The sequence below is a fragment of the Ctenocephalides felis genome, unplaced genomic scaffold (assembly GCF_003426905.1).
Source record: "Ctenocephalides felis isolate EL2017-DRISC unplaced genomic scaffold, ASM342690v1 CF-g0.4_SCAFFOLD_03571, whole genome shotgun sequence".
In the NCBI taxonomy this organism is placed as follows: Eukaryota; Metazoa; Arthropoda; class Insecta; order Siphonaptera; family Pulicidae; genus Ctenocephalides; species Ctenocephalides felis.
The window spans coordinates 10,536,852-10,553,871 of NW_020539725.1; the positions used below are offsets into that span (position 1 = coordinate 10,536,852).

The window sequence follows — 17,020 nt, forward strand, 5'->3', positions numbered from 1 at the left end:
ATTTAAAACCATGCAGGATAGTGCTTTGCTGATTTTAAATGCATTCTTCTGACATATGTTAAATATATTTACTAAATAAAAATAACTAACTTTTAAACAAATTTAATAACTAATACTATAATCGATTGCATGTATTTCTAATCTAACGGTTTCTATCTTTATGTTCTCATCTTCTAATAGGTTTTAAACGTCTGTATAAATAATTTATAAAAAACATTCAATTATAGAATTCAAACGAATGAGTAGTTAACTGATACCGTTGTTTCATGATTGTGCGAAGAAGCTGTAAGTAATAATTAAACCTGGTAGTAAAGATTTTAATCTAGAAACATAATTATTTAACTCATTTTGTATTATTTGCAAAATAATATATTTATATTAACTGAGATATTTAATTGCAAACTCTTAAATCTCTAATAACCTAGATATTGTGGTGGGAATAGCTCAGTCAGTAGCACGCATGAATCACACGACAGGGATACTTGGGTCGAATCCTGGCACTGACATAGAATTGTTATTTGATTTGTTGGATTGAAATTAAGTACGATTTTAATTAATGATAGAATATTCTATCAGTAATAATTTCCAGTTATTACTTTTTTTTAAGTTTTTAGTGATATACAAAATTTTCTTTTCATTTACAAAAGCTTCCAATTACAAAAGCAGAATCGACGTCCATCCGAACGATTTAACCAATAAGTCAGTATTCAAGAAGTTACCACCAGACCAAAGCGCAAATTAGCCACTGTACTCACTTACAATTAGATATTTTTTTATTAATTTTCTTGTCTTCACTAATTTATTATTTTACCTATTGTTTTCGATTTATTTTAATATTATACTTCTGATTCATTACTAAGCATATCTTTTAATATAGGATCATAATTCTATCACTTCTTCATATATTGTTAACAATTTCTGCTCATTGCTTTCATTAACAAATCGAAGTAGTATAAATAAAGTATAAAAAATATATAAACTAGCTATGCAGAAAAAGTACATTTTTTAAATTTCCTTTTCAACATTTTTATTAAAAAGCTTCAGTTTTTACTTTGATATTTTTACACATTTCAATCATATCATTTATATATTCATAAATTTTATAACATTAGTTTTGTTTGTAAATCTTCTAAACAAGATCATGCCTTTTATATATATCCTAAAGATGAAACGTACATAGGTCGAAAACCTAAAAAATAAATAGCAGATTTTAAATAACAGCAGTTTTTCATTACTATTTCATAATTTTTTTAGTCAACACAGCAAATGTCTAATTTAAATTAAGTAAGATTCATATTAATGTATGTGTTACATCCACGTTACTTCATGTATTCGTTTATTATTCGTTTATTGTGAAATCAAAAATATTTCTGTTCTATATATAATAATTATCGTATTAATTTTTAAAAACGTTCAATTGTTCATTAATTAGTAAAAATTTTTAATTACATTCTGCATGTGTATTGAGGTGTTATAAATTATAAGAGCTTAAATTAGAATGAAATACTTCACATTGCGACAAGTAGACCACATAGTGTTACCAAAACATTCCGGTATTTAAACCAGTTAGAATGAAATTGAATACATATCCATTAAATTATTAATAAAATATTAAGATGATCGCAATTGCGATACGAGATCTAAAACCAATAATATTGTCCTAGTATACATACTTCTTTTTATTAATACAAATGAACAAAAAGTTTTATTATTGTAAATATCTGCATAAATGATAAATCTTGTATAAAATGTAATTGAATAATGTAATATATTTTTTACAAAATTAAATTGTACATATTCTATTGTAATCATAATTTAATTAGTTAAGTTGAGCTAATTCCAAATTAAGTACAGAATCCATTTTTTTAATAATTAATTAATTCAATAATATACACTGTTCTGTAATGTTGACATATATTTTAAAGAAAATTAACATAAAATCCCAGAGTCAAATAAGATTATTTTCTGAAGCAGATGTGCCCCCAGCTCTCTGTCTATAGAATTTGTCCCGTCTACTACAAATTCCATGTCCCGTCGTATCCGGTTACATGATGCTTCATATTAAAAGCGTAATTTGTTATAATAGTTTCAGACTATAATTATAATATGCAGGTTATGCTTTCGAACAACTTGATTCTGTGGCGCCAATTCCCATTGTGACAGGTGACGGATCGACGGACACGTCATTTCCAATTTAAATTCGGCGTTACCGATCAATTCTTAACATATTGAAACAGTGTTCGAGATTAGTTGCAGACTGTTAATAAACTAGTTTCCTACTCGCTTGTAGGTAAGTGGTTAGAGCGACTGGACCTGAATTAGAAGCCTGCGGTTCGATCCCGCTTCGAGAGCCCGATGTCAAGCAGTAGTCACATGCGTAGTTGACTTAGAAATGTAGATAGCGATATGTTTCCGAATATGAATAGCCCTTACCCGGTATTGTTGCATTATTAAAAATTTATCAGCATCATAGAAGCTGTAGTAATACTAATATTAATCATATAGAGAAGAGGTGCGACAAGGTGTTTGGATCCATCTATAAACTATCCGGTAGTTTATAAGTATTAGTAATTAGTATGTATTACTACTTAGTATAAGTCGGTAGTAAGTAGTAGTTAGTAAATATTCATCACAACAGCTCATAGAACCTCAAGTTCTGATCGCTGTTAAAAATAATAATAATGAACTTGATTTACGTAAATAGTAGTAATCAATATTTTCAAATCAATGCCGATATCACTATTGCTCGTTATCAGAAAGTTAAGTATCAAATCTGAAACTTCCTAGTTCGAAAACCTTAAATTTCACTACTAAGTGATATAAAATTATATAGATACGTATTGTTTTAATAAATTAAACAATATGATAATTTGTCAAATTTTCATGCAAAAACGTACAATTTATTGAAATTTGTACGTTTTAAATTGTACAAAAAACTTTTATATGAAGTGTATTTCACCAGAAAGACAGATTTGTAAATGAGATAAACTAAATAAAAATAGCATAATAAAAATACCTAATGTAAACTTGATTTCGTGACAGGGGAATTAAATGCTTTTTTTCTAAACCCATATTCATGAATGTCTAAATTTCAATACCATATCTATACCATTTCTATAAAAATCAATCAAACCTAGTGATTGCATTTTTATGTCACAACATCACCAAATTTTATTTTTATTTAACTTTAGTCGACATAAATCAAGAAATTATGAGATGAAAAAATGGCAAATCAATTCTTCAGCATTGAGAAAATGTAGTTTTCCTATATAGTTTTATCTTTGTATCAGATGGCTAATCGATTAAATTTTTCTTAATGAGATAAATCAATATAAAATCATGCAATTCCTAAACATTCAATATTATAATATTTTTATATGGTACACCGATAATGAAGCTTGACTATTAAATTTAACATTTCCTAGTCCGCCAATGATTAGCAGCCATCTCCATTATTAATGGACTTGCGAACTTCGAAAAAAAGAAGAACTAATGGCAATAATTAGAAGAAAAGTGTAATTCAGTGAAAGATTTGTAGGTTTCTAGATCATCCCCTTATGTAGTATTGCCTAACAACAGTTTGCGTGGAGACCAGAGAAGAGATAAGATGAGGTTTTAGTTGGTACTAGACCCAGGTTATATTGTTTCCTACATACCCAGTCAAAAGACCAAGCCTGGGATGCATAAACACAATTCCTTGGCTTTATAAAAAAACCTTAATTACTAAAATACCCAAACCAAAGTCCCACTGACGTCTGACTGTCTTTGTACTCGATAAAAATCAATAAGAAGTCAGTTACAAATAAATCAGAACCGCTTGAAAAAAAAAATGTTTAAAATAATAATAATCTAAACATCTGAACTGCTTATTTTGCCAATATGTTGCAAATGTTCTCAGATAATAGGAAATACGTAGGAAAATAGATGAATAAGCGATCAACCAAACAATTTAGACATTTTTTTGATCTTGATAAATGTTCATACACTGAGCGTTGGTTTATATAATTCAATTTATCTCTTTCAACATATAGCAAATCGGAATATTTGCTCTTAAAATAAAGAATTAATTATATAAGGACCAAATACCATTATCGATTGATTTGCTGATAGTCATAAATTTTGACCAATAATTAATAAAAAATATTAATATTTGAATCTTTCACTTTTTTGCAAATACTTCAGCCCTTAGTTCGTCAATTTATAACTGTGGCCGTAATATTAGATAAGATAAAAACATCAATGGACCAAATATGATTCGTCTAAACTTAAAAGCACCTTTTTACGTATGAGTCGAAAATGTTTTTGCTACCAACTGCAACATCAATACTTCAGCTTTGATTATTGCATTGATCTAGCACATGACAAATATGTATAATTAATTATGGATGACTAATATACGTATCTTGATATAATAAAAATCCATGTGGATATTTATAACTGTATTTAATCTCCTCGTATGCATAGAGCACCACAATTTAATTACGGAAGCTGATAAATGAGTATAAAATCTGTGAAATATTCAAATCAAGCTTATTGCATGTATTTCTAATCTAACGGTTTCTATCTTTATGTTCTCATCTTCTAATAGGTTTTAAACGTCTGTATAAATAATTTATAAAAAACATTCAATTATAGAATTCAAACGAATGAGTAGTTAACTGATACCGTTGTTTCATGATTGTGCGAAGAAGCTGTAAGTAATAATTAAACCTGGTAGTAAAGATTTTAATCTAGAAACATAATTATTTAACTCATTTTGTATTATTTGCAAAATAATATATTTATATTAACTGAGATATTTAATTGCAAACTCTTAAATCTCTAATAACCTAGATATTGTGGTGGGAATAGCTCAGTCAGTAGCACGCATGAATCACACGACAGGGATACTTGGGTCGAATCCTGGCACTGACATAGAATTGTTATTTGATTTGTTGGATTGAAATTAAGTACGATTTTAATTAATGATAGAATATTCTATCAATTCTATATAGAATTAAACGTTAGAAAAGGAAGAAATTTTAGCACAAAAAAAGAGCATGGAAGTCAATTATAAAGAGAGAATAGAAATTAAAAAAACGTATATAATAGGATACAGATTGTATATGTATAAGATACTATGAAATGTAAAAAAATCTTATAGTGTAGGTGTAGGTGTGACTAAAAGCTCTAAGTGAGGCCAATAAATAACTAGATATTAAGTCTGTAATGATTTTCGATTAAATCATAGTTATTTTCACGAATATCTTTGAAAACAATGCGTTCTTCCATAATTATCGAATTAAAGAGAGAAAATAACTAAAAGCAAAAAAAAGAAGTAATAATGTAATAATGAAAGTAATATAGAAAGAAGTAATAACAATCATCATCAAAATACTTACAATAATCTAATCAAAATAATATTAATATTCACAAGGTTTTGAAATAATAGCAGATTATAAAGATGTAATTACCTTGAACTGCCGCAGCAGCAAAAACATATGAAACAGCGATCACCAAGATAACAAAATATTGTGTCAACAATCTCTCATTATGCGCCATTTCTTCACGAATCCTGAAAGAAATTATATAAAATTATTTTGATTAAAATTTATAATTGTAATTTACTTTAAACATGAATGTATTCCAGAAGTTTTTACTTTTCGAAATGCATAACATGGTACTATGATATAGATTTCTTTTTAAAAAAGTACTATATATAGTAATCCTTGAAAAATGTATAATCTGAATCTTCTTAGCATTATTCAACAATAATTTAAACGTAAATTCAAAATATAATCAATTCAAATAAATAATTGTAATAAATAGAATTAGTTTGTGACTAACATAAGAGTAAGTTACGAAATGCATGAAATAATTCATAAAGTGCAAGAAATAGTAGGTACCTACATCAATGATATGATTATCAAAAATAGCACTAATTTATAGTAATCTGTAGAGTATATATAATCTAAATCTTCTAAATACTAATAATCAATAATTTAAACTTAATAATTCCAAATGTAATCAAGTTCATTAATATTTCTAAAAAATAAAATTGAGGTTTAATTCAGAGAAATGCATGGTATAATTCATTAAATGCAAGAATATAAGTACATCAATGATATGAATATATGTTTTTACAGTTATCCTTGAAGAATATATAATCTAAATTTCATTGGAATTTATGAACAATAATTTTAAATTAATTTCAAAATATAATTAATTTAAATCAACATTTTTAAAATGGAATAGGTTTTTATTTCTAAGTGATTTACCTCAAATTACTAAAGCCACTGACATACATACATACATACACACCTGCATATATGTATATTTATATATATATATATATATATATATATATATATATATATATCCAGGTGCAAGTATTGAAGCAATAAATTTTATAATTGATACATTTTATGTAATAAATTGATTCTATATTAGATCATCAGTTCATGCAATAATGTTATAATACTTTCAAATATATGCGTTATTTGCAGTATACAGGTAATAATATTTTATAATTGATACCTTTCATGTAATAAATTGATTTTATATTGTATCATCATATTAATGCAATAATGTTATATTTAAATGTTCACAATAAAATATCTTGATTGAAAAGCTAATGATCGAACTTCTGTATAATTTAATACTATTTAAATTAATTATCGATAATTAGATGAATCATAGAATCAAATATAATATATTCATAATGGCACAACAATTACACCAACTAGAAAATTAATTTTATTATTACTGACTTTTAGTGATTATTAATGATAAATTTGCTTTGTGAAATTTAAAGTAAATACCTTAAAATATTCAGTAAAAAATTTGAATTTGTGTCAAACCTATATCTAGTGTATTATTATTATTATAAATAATCATATAATAAAAACTCTCATTCTCTACTTGAAAAAAATTACCTATATTACGCATATTTTATTAAATTTGTTTTTAAAAATAAATTTTACAAATACTTATCAAGTATTTGTAAAGGTACAAAATGAAAACAATACTCGTTTTAAAATTATTCAAAGTAAAAAACAATATAATAAAATTTCAATAATAACTTAAAAAATTTATGGCAACTCTCTTTTTTTGAATAAAAAATTATAAAAAAATATTTTTTCTACTCAGGGACAAAGTTTGGAGTCTTCGAACTCAAATAAAAGCAGTGATTTTTTTTTTTAAAACCATACAACCCTAAAACTAAATTTCATTCCGAACAATTGATTTCAAAACTAGTGGTGCATGGAATCGTGCTTTAAGACAAATTGCTGGAACTTCTTGTACCATAATTTAAAGTTTTTAAATCTTTAAGTTTTTGAAAATTTTGAAAAACTTAGATTTTACTGACTGCGTTAAACATTATAAATCTTGGTACGGAACCCAGAAAAGTGTAAACAGAATTTGAACCTATTTTTAAAATTTCTATAAAATATCTGATACTTTGATGTACATATGTCTAATGGTCATTTTTGACCGCCAAATGTCAATTGCCAACATTTTTTTCTTTGTAATCCTGAAACCGCTAGGCATGTCTTCGCCAAAAACTAATCAACACCTCTCTCCATGAATAGTAATCGATTGCCCATTGAATCATTCAAATCGGTTGATCTGTATGCTCGAAACCGTCGACGAAAAATTGTATCCACACATACATCAATTTTACCAGGGTATGCCAAAATGTTCAAAAACCTCTGAAACGTAAATATATGCAAAAAATTTCATTTTCGGTTCTTGGACGGTTACTATGACTTACCCCACGGGAAGTTAATAAATTGTTCACAACTAAACGAAATACTTTGTCATGACCTAGAAACTAATTTGCATATCAACAATATCATTTATTGTATAATGATTTTGTTGTTCTTCGAAAATATTAACAATTGTTTACGGACTGACTGACCGACTATAATCTATGATCACTAAACTCTAAAAAACCAAATACAAAAGCGCCGATCTTCTCAATATGAATCATTGCCATTCAATAGACAATTACTTCCTGAAATCGATTTTAGCAAAAAGCGTATCCAATAACCATATACTACGATGTATCGCCCACGATTCAACAATAGATACACATAAATAAAGAACAGAAAAAACATTATGATGATTTCTAACAACCTTGTGCGGTCATCGCAACACATTTATGGAAGAGATTGTTAACAATAATAAAATTATACGGTGTACAGTGCCGGAGAAATTGAAAAATTTAATTAAATTTATTGTTTTATTAAATTATTAATCCCTTTTCCTGCAAAAGAGTATAATACCACAAATAGCAAAATCCTTCATCCTTTATATTTATATTTCTTTATATTATTTATTAAATTTATCCATCAAACAGGCTCAACAATAATATAAATTTTCATAATCAGATTTTTGCATCTCATATATATGATTTTTCTGATTGCGTTGCAGACCAACGATTAAACATTATAAATCTTGGTACGGAACCCATAGAAGTGTAAACAGAATTACAACCTATCACTAAAATCTTAAAAAAACATCTGATAATTTAATGTGCATATGCCTAATAATCATTATTGGTCGCCAAATGTAAAATAATCGCCAATAAATGGCCGCAACCCCAAAACGACGTCAATTAAAAAACTGTGTATTTAATCAATTACGAATTTATTAAATCTGTACGATTCAGTCTACATAGATATCGTCATTCAGTAGAGAAAACTTTTTTTTTAATTTTCTTTTTTTCATTAAAAAAAATAATATTTTTTTTTTCATTCATATTTTCTTAATTTTTTCACTAATAATTTCAATATAGTAAATGGTAGAGCGGGCTTAAACGTCCGCGGGTAAAAAGGTCTACCACCAATATCTCAAAACGAAATAGCAGAATAATGTCATTTTGTAAAAATCCTTTAAAATTAAAATTAAATGTTGGTCCTGTTTGCCCACTTTCTTGTCCCAATTTACTTTGCATATAAGGTGAAAAAGACCATGTTACAAATTTTTGTAACACAGCGAAAAAACCCATTTCTAGAATGATGAATTAGCTAGGATTTTTACTGAACATAGTCAGAAAGTTGTTTGTTTATTATGTGTTATTTGTTATGATATAATTTTGGCTTTAACAATATCATTGCTCAAAGTCAAATTCGACCTTTGTGACCTGCCCTACCCTATATGTATTCTACAAAAATAAAATGTTTGAAATTGAAAAAAAAATAATATACAAAAAAGTAAACAATTTAAACAACATAAGTGTAATTCGTAGTTCATGAAAAATAAAATAAAATAAAATATTAAAATCAAGTGTACAGTTTTTAAAGTACAAAATGTGGATAAAAAGCTTCTTATAAAATGTTTTGGAAAAATGATGAAAATAGAACAAAATAGTTGTGTCTTCTTTTATATAGTTTTTATAACATTTGATGAATAGTCGAGGATTATTTTGTAGTCACTATCAGAGAACTTTTGCTGGTACTAAGTAAAAATTCATATATTATTAGTATTATTATTTTATAATAGTATTATTATTTTATAATAGTGTTATTATTTTATAATAGTATCATTATTTTATTGTTTCCTAGTTTGTTGTTTCACTAAATGGCAGTCTCAATATAGATCTTGATATACAGATTTATTAAATTTGTAATGGTTAATTATCACCTTTCTAATTGATATCAAGTTTGAAAATCTTATATATGTACATAGGTCTATTGTAAAATTCCTTGAAATTGTACAATACCTGATTTCCTGAAATCTTAGGTTTAAAAAAAAGATCAAGCTTATTCACAACATTTATATGACTTTTTAATACAGTTTTATTTCAAATCCACCCAATTGATTGAATGCAGACTCCTAAGACTTCATCCGAAACGTGTAGTTTTTTTTATTAATGCTTTATAAAAATCTATGAAACTGCATACATGTAACCTGGATAGTTCATAAATCTTCATAGAATTCAATTTTATATATTGAATCTTTTTTTACTTCACTATATTTCAAATTGTTAATAATTCTAGCACATCTGATATATGTGAGAAAATATTTAATTGTGTTTGCTTCATTGTACTAATCTGCATGACATACTATTCTAAAAGTATGTTGATAAACTTTACTGACTGTGCATTGTTAAGAAATGAAAAATAATTTAAGAATTCATTTCATTGCCAAATTGAGTAACTTTTATTGTAACATTGTCTTTTATGCAAATTTTCATTCGCAACATTTTTGTGAATTCTTATGACTAAGTGTTTGATATTTTAATTAAATTACCTTTGTCATTCACCACAACTATCTGTAATGTCTATATGAATAGACAGATAGTTTTACCAAAATAAGACTCTACAATTTTAAAATCTTAATTGATTCACTAATAATTTTAATAATGCAATAATTATAAAAATTATAATAAAAATTATGAGATTATCGACATAGTTCTACAAAAATATATCGGTTAGTTCTAATCAACACATTCCGTTCCAATATAAATAAATTATAAAATATATGATGTTATTGATTAGTTTAAAATGTTCTATCGTCGCGACGGGATTAATTTTGTGCTCCGTTTTGTTTTCTATGGCATTCAAGGCCGACAAATGCATCAAATTTATATAGTAGTATTTAAAAATATTATTGTCTTGATAAATCTTAGTTGTAAATAATAAAACATTATGTTGAATTATTTCAATACAAATCTGAAATCTTGATAAGGCATATAACATTGATCTGGTATTTCGTCAGAAATATTCATCAGCAGAGTTCGAATAACTCTAATTTATCTCTTGTAAAATTGCTTTTCTTAACTTAAATAACTTCACGTAGGTTAAGTTATAGTAATGGGCCGAAAACCAATATTGAAAATGTTTGCATATCTTCACGTTTCAGAGGTTTTTAAACATTTTGGCATACTTCAGAAAAATGGATGCGTGTGTGTTTTGTATGTCCGCATTTTGTCGTCCACGTTTTCGGGCGCACGAATCAACCGATTTGAATGGTTCAATGGTTCAGCCGTTACAAAGATAGGGAAAAGAGTACAGAAAATGCAAATCGATTTTTTGATAGAACGGATTATCCGATTTGAATGATCCAAAAAACATTCAATATGCAATGATAAGTAGAAGAGGTGATTAGTTTTTGTCAAAGGCAGGTCCAGCCATTTCAAAGATACAGAGCTAAATGTACAAAAAATGTATTTTTTGAAAGAACTAAGCAACCCATTTAAATTATTCAAAAAACTTTCTGCATGCTTCAACAAAATAATTGCTTTATTGCTTTTTTTTAAAAAAAAATTTTTAATTCTGGCTTTCAAGTTCTAAAGCTCACGTATATACTTTAAATAAATAATTTTAACTTTGCAATTCAGTTTATATATTTCTTATAAATATTAAACAATATTACAGAATTTATAATAATCTATTTGAAAACATTAAATATTTTTCGAACATTTCGCTACGTCGCAGGACGTTCCAGCAATTTGCCTTAAGGCACGATGCCATACTCCACGAGTTTACTTTTTGGTTTACTAGTTTACTTTATTGTTTACACCTTTGCGCGATTAAACGTGTGATTGGTCCTTTTTACCCCATCCACATGTGAGTTATAACAGATGTTTTATAAAAACATCTATTAAATCTAACTCAAAATTAACAATACTTCTTATAAAACAATTAAAAATCTTAAAAATTATATTAAGGTCTCGTAAACTAAACAACAGAGTGCTCACAACCAAAAAAACTAACAACAAAATAAAATACTTTTGTTATAGATTTGTCGTAAAAATTAATGTCGTGAGTGATTTTACATCTTTTTCCTTATACTTTTACATATTGTTGTTATACAATCCTACATTACTTGCTTTTGAGATACCGGTAAAAGACATTTTTACTCGCGGACCTTCAAGACCCGCTTTATCCTAGTGTTCTTAAATTTTACGAGATTAAATCATATTTGTCAAAAATTTAAATTAATTTGTTTCACGATATGACTTGATAATAAACATTTATTCTTAAATTCTAAAAATTCGATCTTTTTGTCGCCTTTACAAGCTTCCTACTTCTCATCTAGTAGCTTTTTAGTAGCTTGCAATTTGAAACTTTGAAAGCTAATGCAATGTGTCTGTTAAAAAGTTTTGGTAGTATTTTTTGTATTAATATATTCAGAATATGAATAGAATTGTATTAAATTTCTCAATAATATTATTTGTAGATAAATACATCAATATTAAAAATATATCTGTTGCTAAATATAGATTTACATTGTTTTATCAATTCAAGTGAAATCATTTTATATCTGAAAGTGTTAAATTCTACATAATAGTGCAAATTTGTATATTTAGCAATTTTGATGAATAATACCACTTGCGAGCACTTATTTATTTGCTTAAGATATTATATGCCAATATTGGCGCGAATCTATCTATTGATGTCTCTATTTGCTATTTTATAGAAGATCAATTACAAATGCAAGTAAATGCAAGCTTTTAACAATTGTATGTATTTTAAAAGACGCAATTCACTTAAGATTATCATTAATGGCACTTCATGGATTTTGAAAGACAGATAAATGAACATTTCCGTCATCATATATATATATAACTTTTCAATGCGCGTATCTTGCATAAATAATGATTTCAGTGATAACTACGAACTAATAGTTTAACTACAAACTAATAGTTTAACTAAAACTCATATTATTATGTTCAGAGTGTCGATATAAATGCAACTTTGTAGAAAAAAAGAACACATTTGCGCTTCATACACACTTTATGATAATTGACTGTGGAAAATGGTTAATATTAAAGCTATCTAAAAACCACTTTACATTAATATTTTTATTATATATACAAGTATTCACACCTTAATACATACAAGTTTTCACGCTTTCTACCACAGAAAAAGAACAATCTTTTTCACTAATACTTATAACAAAATTAAGAGAATTACAAAAATATTTAAATAAAATTAAATTTTAAATGTTTTAAAGCGGTTTAAACTATTATATACCAACCACGATTATTGGTCATTGATCAAGAAGTTAAATGTTTTGGAGAATCGGAAGAAAAGAAGCTAAAAGGAACATTTTCAGAATATATAAATTTTCTATGTACATTAGAGCGGGTTAATTTGCATGGGTCAAAAATGTCGCTTAGGCACACACGATTTTCGGATACTAGGGATCAAAATAAGATACTTTGCTTAAGAAACCATACCTATAAAATGAATTCTGATGTCCCGTGCATTGACCTCTGCCTAAATCACACGTGCCTATGACCTTTAAATCGACCTGCCCTAATGTACATACAAATATATAAACTATGTATATATTTTATATATTAAATTTTTGTTTTCATAATAATTAATGAGACTTGCCATAATGCTTACAAAATTCAAATTAAAAATTTATAAGACTTGCATTTAGCAAACTATATTCAATTCAATATAAAAAATTAAATCATTTTTCAAGTGTAATCATTTTTCATTTTAAATGAATTTTACAAAACATTTTTCATTTGATCAACACATTTTTTCACAAAGACCGATACTTGCTCTGGTACCTTGTCAGAAATACACATCAGCAGAGATGGAATCATTGTTAATTTGATTTATCTCTTGTAAAAATGCTTATTTTAACTCAATTGGTGACTACTGGGTACACGTCTTTTACCATTTTTACAAAAGTATTGTTGAACAATTGTATACTTTAATTTTTATAATTCTAACTATACTTTTGTACTTAGAAGTTTTAGCAACGTCAAAAAATCAAATACATCAAGTTCTTGCAAGTAAACAGATCCAATGTCTTAATTTTATGTTTAAATGATTTAACCCAATAATGGCCACATTATTCAAACAGGCACATTTTTTACTCTATATAACCTTGATCTGGTATTTCGTCAGAAAAATACATCGGCTTCGAGTCACTGTTGGACATCGAGTTGAAATAGCTACTAATTTAATTTATCTCTTTTAAAATTGCTATTCTGTTCTCAATTTACTACTTTATTTACTATTTTCTTATTTTTCACACCTTTTTCAGAGTAAAGTTTCTGTTTCTGTAAAATTATGTTAAAGTCACATAAACTAAACTAACAACCAAAAAAACTAATAACGAAAAAAAATACTTTTGTTACGAATTTTCAAACAAGGTTATACTTATTTCAAATATTGTTGTTAAAGAATTCCTAATTAACTTCCCGTAGGGCAAGTTATAGTAATCGCAAAAAAATCGAAAATGAAAATTTTTATATATCTTTACGTTTCAGAGGTTTCTGAACATTTTGGCATACCTTAGAAAAAATGGATGTATGTGTGTGTGTGTGTGTGTGTATGTGTGTGTGTATGTATGTATGTGTGTGTATGTATGTGCGGATACAAATTTTCGTCGACGATTTCGGGAACACGGATCAACCGATTTGAATAATTCAAAAAACATTCGATCCGTATTGAGAAGGAGACGTGCTGATTAGTTTTTGGCAAAGGCGGGTCAAGCCGTTCCGAAGATACGGGGCAAAAAGTTCCGAAAACGGTAACTCAGTTTTTAAGAGAACGGAGCGTCCGATTTTAATAATTCGAAAAACATTTTATTTGTATTGACAAGATGAAGAATCGATACAATTTTCATGAAGGTAGGTCCAGCGGTTTCGGAGATATAGAGGAAAAAGTAAAAAAATGAGCCATTTGGCGGTCAAAAATGATCATTAGACATATGCACATCAAATTATCAGACATTTTATAGAGATTTTAACAATAAGTATACATTTTGTTAACATTCCTATTGGTTCCGTACCAATGCTTATGCGTTAGACAGCAACGCGGCGCTTACGCGCTTTATATTTTGTCCCTATGTAGTTAAAGCAGTACGATTGCTTTGAAAAAAAAAGTTCAGATCTTCCACAATATGTCAAAATAAAGAAAAAAAAAATTTTTCAAAAAAAAAAAAATTTAAAAAAAAAATTTTTTTTAAAAAATTTTTTTTTTCAAAAAAACTAATTTTTTGTCCAATTTATAGTTTCTCAAAAATCTTATTTTTTCAAAGTAATTTTTTTTCAAAAATGTTAATCGTTTTAAAAAAAAAAAAAAATTTTTGGTACGGGAAGTTCCAGCAATTTGCCTTAAGGCACGATGCCCTAATTGCCTTAAGACAGAATTCCACTTACAGCTAGTTTTACTTTTGTGATAATGGTAGATGGTAGTGGTCCTTTTTACTTGCTCTACCCTATCGAATTCAAAAATATTTATACAACAAATATTAATTCAATATTTCAAATTTGTTCAAGAATTCTCAAACGTTTTCCAACATTAAATTATATGTTATTATATAAAGTAAGATAATATTTGTCCCATATTTGTTTATAAAATAAGATGGGTTTTATCGTTAAGACACAGTGTCACTTTTCTATTAATTTTAATTGAAAATCAAACATGAATTACCAGCAAGTACTTTTTTCACTCTTTTACTTGTGCAAGTTCTTTGAACCACGATATACAAAATATCAAATTTCTATGCATCTCGTTTCTGGTGAATCGTTAATTTCATAACACGCGGCAGTCGAAAAACAAGATTTTTTCAATAAAAAGAAAACGAAAGGAACGAAAAAGAAACTAACGAGCAACGAACAGAAAGCGTCTCGTACAATTTGTATGACCGTCCAGGTGTCTTTCGCATATTCCATCATTACACAAACATCGGACATAGTACGAGATTTCTAATTCGCCAAGTCAGCTTTCAAATATCAAATTAATTATAGCATCGGTATGCATATGAAAAATTTTCAAGCAAATTCTACTTGCATAAGAGTCACGTTTTTTTCTTCTTCGTATGCGAAAATATTACGTGGAATTATTCAAGTGTTATAATCAATTCATGTTGGAATAGATATTTGAAGATGAATAAAGATACAGTTTTAATAGATTAATAAATATTGCTAATGAAATTTTTATTATGATAAGTAAACTAAGTAGCACATGAAATATCTTAAAGCCGCAAATTAAAAATATTAATTCTATATTTATATTCAAACTTCCAATAGGGTAAGTTATGGTAATCGTTCAAAAATCGAAAATAAAAATTATTGCATATCTTTGCATTTCAGAGATTTCTGAACATTTCGGCATACCTTTAAAAAAAAGGATGCGCGTGTGTGTTTTGAGGGGATACAATTTTATTCCACAATTTCAGACGCACGGATCAACCGATTTTCGAAATATTCAAATAACTGATGGGAAAATGTGCTGATTCGTTTTAGGCAAAGGCAGGTGCAGCCGTTTTGGAGATACAGAACAAAAAGTGCGGAAAATGGTTCGGTTTTCTCGAGAACCGTGTATCCGATTAGAATGATTCATATTAATAGAGAGACGTGCTGATTGATTTTTTTTTGCAAAGGCAGTTCCAGCGGTTTCTCAAATACGGAGCAAACAGTGCAAAAATAGCCATTGACCTATTTTGCTTATGTCGATAGTGTGAAGAAATGATGTGTTTTTAGGCAAACCAAAAAAAAATATTATTTCCATTTTTAAATTTCAAGACTTTATTAAAAAAATAGAAAAAAATTTCAATTTCAATTTTAATTTCGACTAAAAACATTCAAATTTTCTTGACTATTTCATTACTGTACGGGAAGTTCCAACAGTATGCCTTAAGGCTCGATGCCATGCACCAATAGTTTATTAACCATGTTTTAGAATCAAAAATTTAGATCATTTTTTCACAAAAAAGAATTTTTCATTTTTACAACAGAAAACTTCAAACATTTTTAGTAAGTGAAAATTATTAATGCGTCAGAAAATATTCTAATAACCACTATTTGAATTTAACAATTTATTCTATATAATAGATTTTATAAATTGCAAAAATATCTACGAAATAAATAATGAAAAAATATATTGTGAGATATCAATATGAATAATGGTGCAACAATATAAAAATTAAAGTTTAAAGGTCCACCACCGATATCTCAAAACCAAGTAAAGTAAAAAATTTTTAACAACAATATTTGAAAGTAGAGGTCAACTGAACCTTTACCCTTGCAAAGTTGTAAACAATGAAAAATAGCAAAATA

At 27.2% G+C, this 17,020-nt stretch overlaps 1 protein-coding gene across 1 annotated transcript in view; it reads right to left on the reverse strand.

Annotated features, from left to right (window-relative positions):
- Positions 1 to 5,477, reverse strand: part of LOC113385609 — a 39,163-nt gene extending 33,686 nt beyond the window's left edge. The window contains 1 exon segment of the mRNA XM_026623458.1: positions 5,454 to 5,477. The gene's annotated coding sequence lies outside the window, so the exon portion shown is untranslated.
- Between the last annotated feature and the right edge of the window lie 11,543 nt (positions 5,478 to 17,020).